Source organism: Arachis stenosperma, chromosome 9 (genome assembly GCF_014773155.1).
Source record: "Arachis stenosperma cultivar V10309 chromosome 9, arast.V10309.gnm1.PFL2, whole genome shotgun sequence".
In the NCBI taxonomy this organism is placed as follows: Eukaryota; Viridiplantae; Streptophyta; class Magnoliopsida; order Fabales; family Fabaceae; genus Arachis; species Arachis stenosperma.
The window spans coordinates 125,656,768-125,667,312 of NC_080385.1; the positions used below are offsets into that span (position 1 = coordinate 125,656,768).

At 42.6% G+C, this 10,545-nt stretch overlaps 1 non-coding gene across 1 annotated transcript; it reads left to right on the top strand.

The window, feature by feature from the left end:
* Positions 1-9,769: 9,769 nt before the first annotated feature.
* On the top strand, positions 9,770-9,877 carry LOC130953557 (small nucleolar RNA R71). The gene has a single exon (XR_009075727.1). It is a non-coding gene; the product is annotated as a small nucleolar RNA R71 (small nucleolar RNA).
* The last annotated feature ends 668 nt before the right edge of the window (positions 9,878-10,545 follow it).

A 10,545-nucleotide genomic window follows, 5' to 3' on the forward strand; every position in this document is an offset into this window, starting at 1 on the left:
AGGAACTCAGAATCCAGATAGTGTTAATGATTCTCCTAGTAAAGTATGATGATTCTTGAACATAGCTATTTATTGAGTCTTGGCTGTGGCCCAAAGCACTCTGTCTTCCAGTATTACCACCGGATACATACATGCCACAGACATATAATTGGGTGAACCTTTTCAGATTGTGACTCAGCTTTGCTAAAGTCCCCAATTAGAGGTGTCCAGGGTTCTTAAGCACACTCTTATTTGCCTTGGATCACAACTCTTATTATTATTATTATTTTTTTTTTTCTTTTTCTCTCTTTTTTTTTTTCGGTTTTTTTTTTTTTTTTTTTGAATAGCAATGCTTTTTCTTGCTTCAAGAATCATTTTATTGATTTTTCAGATCCTCAATAACATGTCTCCTTTTTCATCATTCTTTCAAGAGCCAACATTCATGAACCACAAATTCAAGATACATATGCACTGTTTAAGCATACATTCAGAGAATAAAAATATTGCCACCACATCAAAATAATTAAACTATTATAAAATTCAAAATTCATGCAATTCTTCCTTTTTCAATTAAGCACATTTTTATTCAAGAAAGGTGATGGATTCATAGGACATTCATAACTTTAAGGCATAGATACTAAGACACTAATGATCATAAGACACAAGCATGGATAACATAAAGCATAAAAATCGAAAAACAGAAGAATAAAGGACAAGGAGATCAAGGAACGGGTCCACCTCAGTGATGGCGGCTCTTCCTTGCTTTTGAAGGTCCTATGGAGTGCTTGAGCTCCTCAATGTCTCTTCCTTGCCTTTGTTGCTCCTCTCTCATGATTCTTTGTTCTTCTCTAATTTCATGGAGGAGAATGGAGTGTTCTTGGTGCTCCACCCTTAGTTGTCCCATATTGGAACTCAACTCTCCTAGGGAGGTGTTTAGTTGCCCCCAATAGTCTTGTGGAGGAAAATTCATCCCTTGAGGAATCTCAGGGATCTCATGATGAGTGGGATCTCTTGTGTACTCCATCCTTTTCTTAGTGATGGGCTTGTCCTCATCAATGGTGATGTCTCCCTCTATGTCAACTCCCACTGAATAACAGAGGTGACAAATGAGGTGAGGAAAGGCTAACCTTGCCAAAGTGGAGGTCTTGTCCGCCACCTTGTAGAGTTCTTGGGCTATAACCTCATGAACTTCCACTTCTTCTCCAATCATGATGCTATGGATCATGATAGCCCGGTCTATAGTAACTTCGGACCGGTTGCTAGTGGGAATGATTGAGCGTTGGATAAACTCCAACCATCCTCTAGCCACGGGCTTGAGGTCATGCCTTCTCAATTGAACCGGCTTTCCTCTTGAATCTTGCTTCCATTGTGCGCCCTCTTCACATATGGTTGTGAGGACTTGGTCCAACCTTTGATCAAAGTTGACCCTTCTAGTGTAAGGATGCTCATCTCCTTGCATCATAGGCAAGTTGAACGCCACCCTCACACTCTCCGGACTAAAATCCAAGTATTTCCCCTGAACCATAGTAAGATAATTCTTTGGATCCGGGTTCATACTTTGATCATGGCTCTTGGTGATCCATGCATTGGCATAGAACTCTTGAACCATCAAGATTCCGACTTGTTGAATGGGGTTGGTAAGTACTTCCCAACCTCTTCTTCGGATCTCATGGCGGATCTCCGGATATTCACCCTTTTTGAGTGAAAAGGGGACTTCGGGGATCACCTTCTTCAAGGCCACAACTTCATAGAAGTGGTCTTGATGCACCCTTGAGAGGAATCTATCCATCTCCCATGACTCGGAGGTGGAAGCCTTTGCCTTCCCTTTCCTCTTTCTAGAGGTTTCTCCGGCCTTGGATGCCATAAATGGTTATGAAAAAGCAACGCTTTTACCACACCAAACTTAAAATGTTTGCTCGTCCTCGAGCAAAAGAAGAAAGAAGAGAGTAGAAGAAGAAGAAATGAAGAAAAGGGAGATGGTGGTGTATTCGGCCAAGGAGGGTAAGAAAGGGTGTTTAGGTTTGTGTGAAAATGAAGGGTTGAAGAGGGGTTTATATAGGAAAGAGGGGGATGAGGGTTCGGCCATTTGAGGGTGGGTTTGGGAGGGAAAGTGGTTTGAATTTGAAGGGTGAGGTTGGTGGGGTTTTATGAAGGATGGATGTGAGTGGTGAAGAGAAAGATGGGATTTGATAGGTGAGGGGTTTTTGGGGAAGAGGTGTTGAGGTGATTGGTGAATGGGGGAAGAAGAGAGAGAGTGATGGTAGGGTCCTGTGGGGTCTACAGATCCTGTAGTGTCAAGGAAAAGGCATCCTTGCACCAAATGGCATCAAAATCCACGTTTTGAGCCCTTTCTGGCGTTAAACGCCGGGCTGGTGCCCATTCCTGGCGTTTAACGCCAGGTTTTTACCCTTTACTGGCGTTTAACGCCAGTCTGGTGCCCCTTTCTGGCGTTAAACGCCCAGAAGGGTGCCAGACTGGGCGTTAAACGCCCAACAGCTAGCATTACTGGCGTCTGAACGCCAGTTTCCTCTTCTCCAGGGTGTGCTGTTTTTCTTCCTGTTTTTCATTTTGTTTTTGCTTTTTTCATTGTTTTTGTGACTTCTTATGATCATCAACCTACAAAAAAGATAAAATAACAAAAGAAAATAATTAATTATAAAACATTGGGTTGCCTCCCAACAAGCGCTTCTTTACTGTCATTAGCTTGACAGAGGACTCTCATGGAGCCTCAGAGATGCTCAGAACCGTGTTGGAACCTCCCAACACCAAACTTAGAGTTTGAATGTGGGGGTTCAACACCAAACTTAGAGTTTGGTTGTGGCCTCCCAACACCAACTTAGAGTTTGACTGTGGGGGCTCTGTTTGGCTCTGTTTTGAGAGAAGCTCTTCATGCTTCCTCTCCATGATGACAGAGGGATATCCTTGGGCCTTAAACACCAAGGATTCTTCATTCACTTGAATGATCAACTCTCCTCTATCAACATCAATCACAGCCCTTGCTGTGGCTAGGAAGGGTCTGCCAAGGATGATGGATTCATCCATGCACTTCCCAGTCTCTAGGACTATGAAATCAGTAGGAATGTAATGGTCTTCAACCTTAACCAGAACATCCTCTACAAGTCCATAGGCTTGTTTTCTTGAGTGTCTGCCATCTCTAGTGAGATTTTTTGCAGCTTGCACCTCAAAGATCCCTAATTTCTCCATTACAGAGGGGCATGAGGTTTACACTTGACCCCAAGTCACACAAGGCCTTCTTGAAGGTCATGGTGCCTATGGTACAAGGTATAGAAAACTTCCCAGGATCCTGCCTCTTTTGAGGCAATTGTTGCCTAGACAAGTTATCCAGTTCTTTGGTGAGCAAAGGGGGTTCATCCTTCCAAGTCTCATTTCCAAATAACCTGTCATTTAGCTTCATGATTGCTCCAAGGTATTTAGCAACTTGCTCCTCAGTGACATACTCATCCTCTTCAGAGGAAGAATACTCATCAGAGCTCATGAAAGGCAGTAGTAAATCCAAGGGAATCTCTATGGTCTCAGTTTGAGCCTCAGATTCCCAAGGTTCCTCATTGGGGAACTCATTGGAGGCTGGTGCGCGAAATTGTGAACAATACTTTTTCACAACTCAAATAATCCCCGGTAATGGCTCCAAGAACTTGGTGCGCCTAATACCATGGCATTACACAACTTCGCACAACTAACCAGCAAGTGTACTGGGTCGTCCAAGTAATAAAACCTTACGTGAGTAAGGGTCGATCCCACGGAGATTGTTAGTATTGAAGCAAGCTATGGTCATCTTGTAAATCTTAGTCAGGCAGACTCAAATGTATATGATGATGATGAACGAAAATAACAGAAAAGGTAAAGATAGAGATACTTATGTATATCATTGGTGTATGAGCTTCAGACAAGTGTATGAAGATGCCTTCCCTTCCGTCTCTCTGCTTTCCTACAGTCTTCATCCAATCCTTCTTACTCCTTTCCATGGCAAACTTGTGTAGGGTCTCACTGTTGTCAGCAGCTACCTCCCATCCGCGCAGTGAAAGCTAATGCAGAGCACTCTGTCACAGTGCCGCCAATCACCGGTTTGGTTCCCTCCCCTACCGGAATAGAATCACTCTTTTGCGTCTGTCACTAACGCCCAGTAGGTTACAGGTTTGAAGCACGTCACAGTCATTCAGTCATTGAATCCTACTCAGAACACCACAGACAAGGTTAGACCTTCCGGATTCTCTTGAATGCCGCCATCAGTTCTTGCCTATACCACGAAGACTCTGATCTCATGGAATGGCTGGCTCGTTTGTCAGACGAGCACTCGGTTGTCAGGCGATCAACCATGCGTCATGCAATCAGAAATCCAAGAGATATTCACTAAAGCCTTGAATGCTTGTAGAACAAGAATGGTTGTCAGTCATCTTGTTCATAGGTTGAAGAACAAGTGATATCTTAGATAAAGAACAAGCGGAGTTGAATGGAAGAACAATAGTAATTGCATTAATACTCGAGGTACAGCAGAGCTCCACACCCTTAATCTATGGTGTGTAGAAACTCCACCGTTGAAAATACATAAGAACAAAGGTTAGGCATGGCCGAATGGCCAGCCTCCCAAAGGTCTAAGATAGCATAAAACAAAGATAGCTACTTAGATGTCGTCTCCCCAGACTCTCTGACTCTATAGTAAAAGGTCCTACTTATAGAAAACTATTACATAGATGAGTAAATGACATAAAAATCCACTTCCGGGCCCACTTGGTGTGTGATTGGGCTGAGCAATCAAGGAAATTCGTGTAGAGACGTTTTCTGGAGTTAAACGCCAGCTCCCATGCCAGTTTGGGCGTTTAACTCCAACTTTTAATCCTGTTCCGGCGTTTAACGCTGGAATTTCTGAGGCCGGATTGCTTCGCGGGTTTGGGCCATCAAATCTTGGATAAAGTATGGACTATTATATATTGCTGGAAAGCCCTGGATGTCTACTTTCCAACGCCGTTGAGAGCGCGCCAATTGGGCTTCTGTAGCTCCAGAAAATCCACTTTGAGTGCAGGGAGGTCAGAATCCAACAGCATCTGCAGTCCTTTTTGGTCTCTGAATCAGATTTTTGCTCAAGTCCCTCAATTTCAGCCAGAAAATACCTGAAATCACAGAAAAACACACAAACTCATAGTAAAGTCCAGAAAAGTGAATTTTAAATAAAAACTAATAAAATATACTAAAATCTAACTAAAAGATATCAAAACATACTAAAAACAATGCCAAAAGTATACAAATTATCCGCTCATCACAACACCAAACTTAAATTGTTGCTTGTCCTCAAGCAACTGAAAATCAAATAAGATAAAAAGAAGAGAATATGCAATGAATTCCAAAAACATCTGTGAAGATCAGTATTAATTAGATGAGCGGGGCTTTTAACTTTTTGCTTCTGAACAGTTTTGGCATCTCAATCTCTCCTTTGAAATCCAGAATGGTTGGCTTCTTTAGGAACTCAGAGTCCAGATAGTGTTAATGATTCTCCTAGTGAAGTATGATGATTCTTGAACATAGCTATTTATTGAGTCTTGGCTGTGGCCCAAAGCACTCTGTCTTCCAGTATTACCACCGATACATACATGCCACAGACACATAATTGGGTGAACCTTTTCAGATTGTGACTCAGCTTTGCTAAAGTCCCAATTAGAGGTGTCCAGGTTCTTAAGCACACTCTTATTTACCTTGGATCACAACTCTTATTCTTTCTTTTTCTTTCTTTTTCTTTCTTTTTCGATTTTTTTTTTTTTTCGATTTTTTTTTTTTTTTTTTGAATAGCTTTTTCTTGCTTCAAGAATCATTTTATTGATTTTTCAGATCCTCAATAACATGTCTCCTTTTTCATCATTCTTTCAAGAGCCAACATTCATGAACCACAAATTCAAGATACATATGCACTGTTTAAGCATACATTCAAAGAACAAAAATATTGCCACCACATCATCATAATTAAACTATTATAAAATTCAAATTCATGCAATTCTTCCTTTTTCAATTAAGCACATTTTATTCAAGAAAGGTGATGGATTCATAGGACATTCATAACTTTAAGGCATAGACACTAAGACACTAATGATCATAAGACACAAACATGGATAACATAAAGCATAGAATTCGAAAAACAGAGAGATAAAGAACAAGGAAATCAAGGAATGGGTCCACCTTAGTGATGGCGGCTCTTCCTTGCTTTTGAAGGTCCTATGGAGTGCTTGAGCTCCTCAATGTTTCTTCCTTGTCTTTGTTGTTCCTCCCTCATGATTCTTTGATCTTCTCTAATCTCATGAAGGATGATGGAGTGTTCTTGGTGCTCCACCCTTAGTTGTCCCATGTTGGAACTCAATTCTCCTAGGGAGGTGTTCAGTTGCTCCCAATAGTTGTATGGAGGAAAGTGCATCCCTTGAGGTGTCTCAGGGATCTCATGATGAGAGGGCTCCCTTGTGTACTCCATCCTTTGTTTAGTGATGGGCTTGTCCTCATCAATGGGGGTGTCTCCCTCTATGTCAACTCCAACTGAATAACAGAGGTGACAAATGAGATGAGGAAAGGCTAACCTTGCCACAGTGGAGGTCTTGTCCGCCACTTTATAGAGTTCTTGAGCTATAACCTCATGAACCTCTATTTCTTCTCCAATCATGATACTATGGATCATGATGGCCCGGTCTATGGTCACTTCGGACCGGTTGCTAGTGGGAATGATTGAGCGTTGTATGAACTCTAACCATCCTCTAGCCACGGGCTTGAGGTCATGCCTTCTTAATTGAACCGGCTTTCCTCTTGAGTCTTGCCTCCATTGTGCGCCCTCTTCACATATGACTGTGAGGACTTGGTCCAACCTTTGATCAAAGTTGACCCTTCTAGTGTAAGGATGCTCATCTCCTTGCATCATGGGCAAGTTGAACGCCATCCTCACACTCTCCGGACTGAAATCCAAGTATTTCCCCCGAACCATAGTGAGATAATTCTTTGGATTCGGGTTCACACTTTGGTCATGGTTCTTTGTGATCCATGCATTGGCATAGAACTCTTGAACCATCAAGATTCCGACTTGTTGAATGGGGTTGGTAAGTACTTCCCAACCTCTTCTTCGGATCTCATGGCGGATCTCTGGATATTCACCCTTTTTGAGTGAAAAAGGGACTTCGGGGATCACCTTCTTCAAGGCCACAACTTCATAGAAGTGGTCTTGATGCACCTTTGAGAGGAATCTATCCATCTCCCATGACTCGGAGGTGGAAGCCTTTGCCTTCCCTTTCCTCTTTTAGAGGTTTCTCCGGCCTTGGATGCCATAATGGTTTGGAAAAACGAAAAAGCAACGCTTTTACCACCAAACTTAAAATGTTTGCTCGTCCTCGAGCAAAAGAAGAAAGAAGAGAAGAAAGAAGAGAATGAGGTGTATTCGGCCAAAGGGGAAGAAGTGGTGTTAGGTTGTGGAAATGAAGGGTGTAAGAGGGTTTATAGGAGAGAGGGGGATGAAAGTTCGGTCATTTGAGGGTGGGTTTTGGGAGGGAAAGTGGTTTGATTTGAAGTGTGAGGTGTGGGGTTTTTTTGAAGGATGGATGTGAGTGGTGAAGAGAAAGATGGATTTGATAGGTGTTGAGGTGATTGGTGTGGGGGAAGAAGAGAGAGTGATAGGGTCCTGTGGGTCCCAATCCTGTAGTAGGGTCCTGTGGGGTCCACAGATCCTGTAGTCAAGGAAAAGGCATCCCTGCACCATTGGCACCAAAATCCACGTTTTGGGCCAATTCTGGCGTTAAACGCCGGGCTGGTGCCATTCCTGGCGTTTAACGCCAGGTTTTATACCTTTACTGGCGTTTAACGCCAGTTTGGTGCCCCTTTCTGGCGTTAAACGCCCAGAAAGGTGCCAGACTGGGCGTTAACGCCCATCTGCTAGGCTGACTGGCGTTTGAACGCCAGCAGCTTCTTCCTCCAGGGTGTGCTGTTTTTCTTCCTGTTTTTCATTCTGTTTTTGCTTTTTCATTATTTTGATGACTTCTTATGATCATCACCTACAAAAAAGATAAAAACAAAGAAAAATAATTAATTATAAAACATTGGGTTGCTCCCAAAAGCGCTTCTTTACTGTCACTAGCTTGACAGAGGTCTCTCATGGAGCTCAGAAATGCTCAGAACCTTGTTGAAACCTCCCAACACCAAACTTAGAGTTTGAATGTGGGGTTTCAACACCAAACTTAGAGTTTGATTGTGGCCTCCCCACCACACTTAGAGTTTGACTGTGGGGGCTCTGTTTGGCTCTGTTTTGAGAGAGCTCTTCATGCTTCTTCTCCATGATGATAGATATCCTTGGGCCTTAAACACCATGGATTCTTCATTCACTTGAATGATCAACTCTCCTCCATCAACATCAATCACAGCCTTTGCTGTGGCTAGAATGGTCTGCCAAGGATGATGGATTCATCCATGCACTTCCCAGTCTCTAGGACTATGAAATCAGTAGGATGTAATGGTCTTCAACCTTAACCAGAACATCCTCTACAAGTCCATAGGCTTGTTTTCTTGAGTTGTCTGCCATCTCTAGTGAGATTTTTGCAGCTTGCACCTCAAAGATCCCTAATTTCTCATTACAGAGAGGGGCATGTTTACACTTGACCCTAAGTCACACAAGGCCTTCTTGAAGGTCATGGTGCTATGGTACAAGGTATAGAAAACTTCCCAGGATCCTGCCTCTTTTGAGGCAGTTTCTGCCTAGACAAGTTATCCAGTTCTTTGGTGAGCAAGGGAGGTTCATCTTCCCAAGTTCATTTCCAAAACTTGTCATTTAGCTCCATGATTGCTCCAAGTATTTAGCAACTTGCTCTTCAGTGACATACTCATCCTCTTCAGAGGAAGAATACTCATCAGGCTCATGAAAGGCAGTAGTAAGTCCAAGGGAATCTCTATGGTCTCAGTTTGAGCCTCAGATTCCCAAGGTTCCTCATTGGGGAACTCACTGGAGGCCAGTGCACGCCCATTGAGGTCTTCCTTAGTGGCGTTCACTGCCTCTTCTTCCTCCCAGAATTCGGCCATATTGATGGCTTTGCACTCTCCTTTTGGATTTCTTCAGTGTTTTGGGAGAGTGCTTGGAGGAAGTTCAGTAATTTTCTTGCTCAGCTGACCCACTTGTCCTTCCAGTTTCTAATGGAGGATCTTGTTTCATTCATGAAACTTTGAGTGGTCTTTATTAGATCAGAGACCATGGTTGCTAAGTCAGAATTATTCTGCTTAGAACTCTGTCTGTTGCTGAGAATGATGGAAAAGGCTTGCTATTGCTAAGCCTGTTTCTTCCCATTATTATTGAAACCTTGTTGAGGTCTCTCTTGATTCTTCCATGAGAGGTTTGGGTGATTCTCCATGAAGAATTATAGGTATTACCATAGGGTTCTCCTAGGTAATTCACCTCTTCCATGGAAGGGTTCTCAGGATCATAGGCTTCTTCCTCAGATGAAGCATCCTTAGTACTGTTTGGTGCATTTTGCATTCCAGACAGACTTTGAGAAATCAAATTGACTTGTTGAGTCAATATTTTGTTCTGAGCCAATATGGCATTCAGAGCATCAATCTCAAGAACTCCTTTCTTCTGACCAGTCCCATTGTTCACAGGATTCCTTTCAGAAGTGTACATGAATTGGTTATTTGCAACCATTTCAATCAGTTCTTGAGCTTCTGCAGGCGTCTTCTTCAAATGAAGAGATCCTCCTGCAGAGCTATCCAAAGACATCTTGGATAGTTCAGAGAGACCATCATAGAAAATACCTATGATGCTCCATTCAGAAAGCATGTCTGAAGGACATCTCCTGATTAATTGTTTGTATCTTTCCCAAGCTTCATAGAGGGATTCTCCATCCTTTTGTCTAAAGGTTTGGACTTCCACTCTAAGCTTACTCCATCTTTGTGGTGGAAAGAATTTTGCCAAGAAGGCATTGACTAGCTTTTCCCAAGAGTCCAGGCTTTCTTTAGGTTGAGAATCCAACCATATCTAGCTCTGTCTCACAGAAAAAGGGAATAGCATCAGCTATAGACCTCAGGGTTAACCCATAGTCTTGACTGTCACAGATTTGCAAGAACTCAGCTAAAAACTGATGAGATCTTCCATTGGAAGTCCATGGAACTTGCAATTCTGTTGCATTAGAGAAACTAATTGAGGCTTTAGCTCAAAGTTGTTTGCTCCAATGGCAGGGATAGAGATGCTTCTCCCATAGAAATCAGGAGTAGGTGCAGTAAAGTCACCAAGCACCTTCCTTGCATTGTTGGCATTGTTGTGTTTTCGGCTGCCATGTCTTCTCCCTTGAAGAATTCGGTCAAGCCCTCTAAAGAGAGTTGTGCTTTGGCTTCTCTTAGCTTTCTCTTCAAGGTCCTTTCAGGTTCAGGATCAGCTTCAACAAGAATGCCTTTGTCTCTGCTTCTGCTCTATAAGAAATAGAAAAAGAAGAAGAGAATGTGGAATCCTCTATGTCACAGTATAGAGATTCCTTGAAATGTCAGAGGAAAAGAGAATAGTAAGAAGAAGAGGAGAATTCGAATTTTAATAGATAAATTCGAATTGTGCAT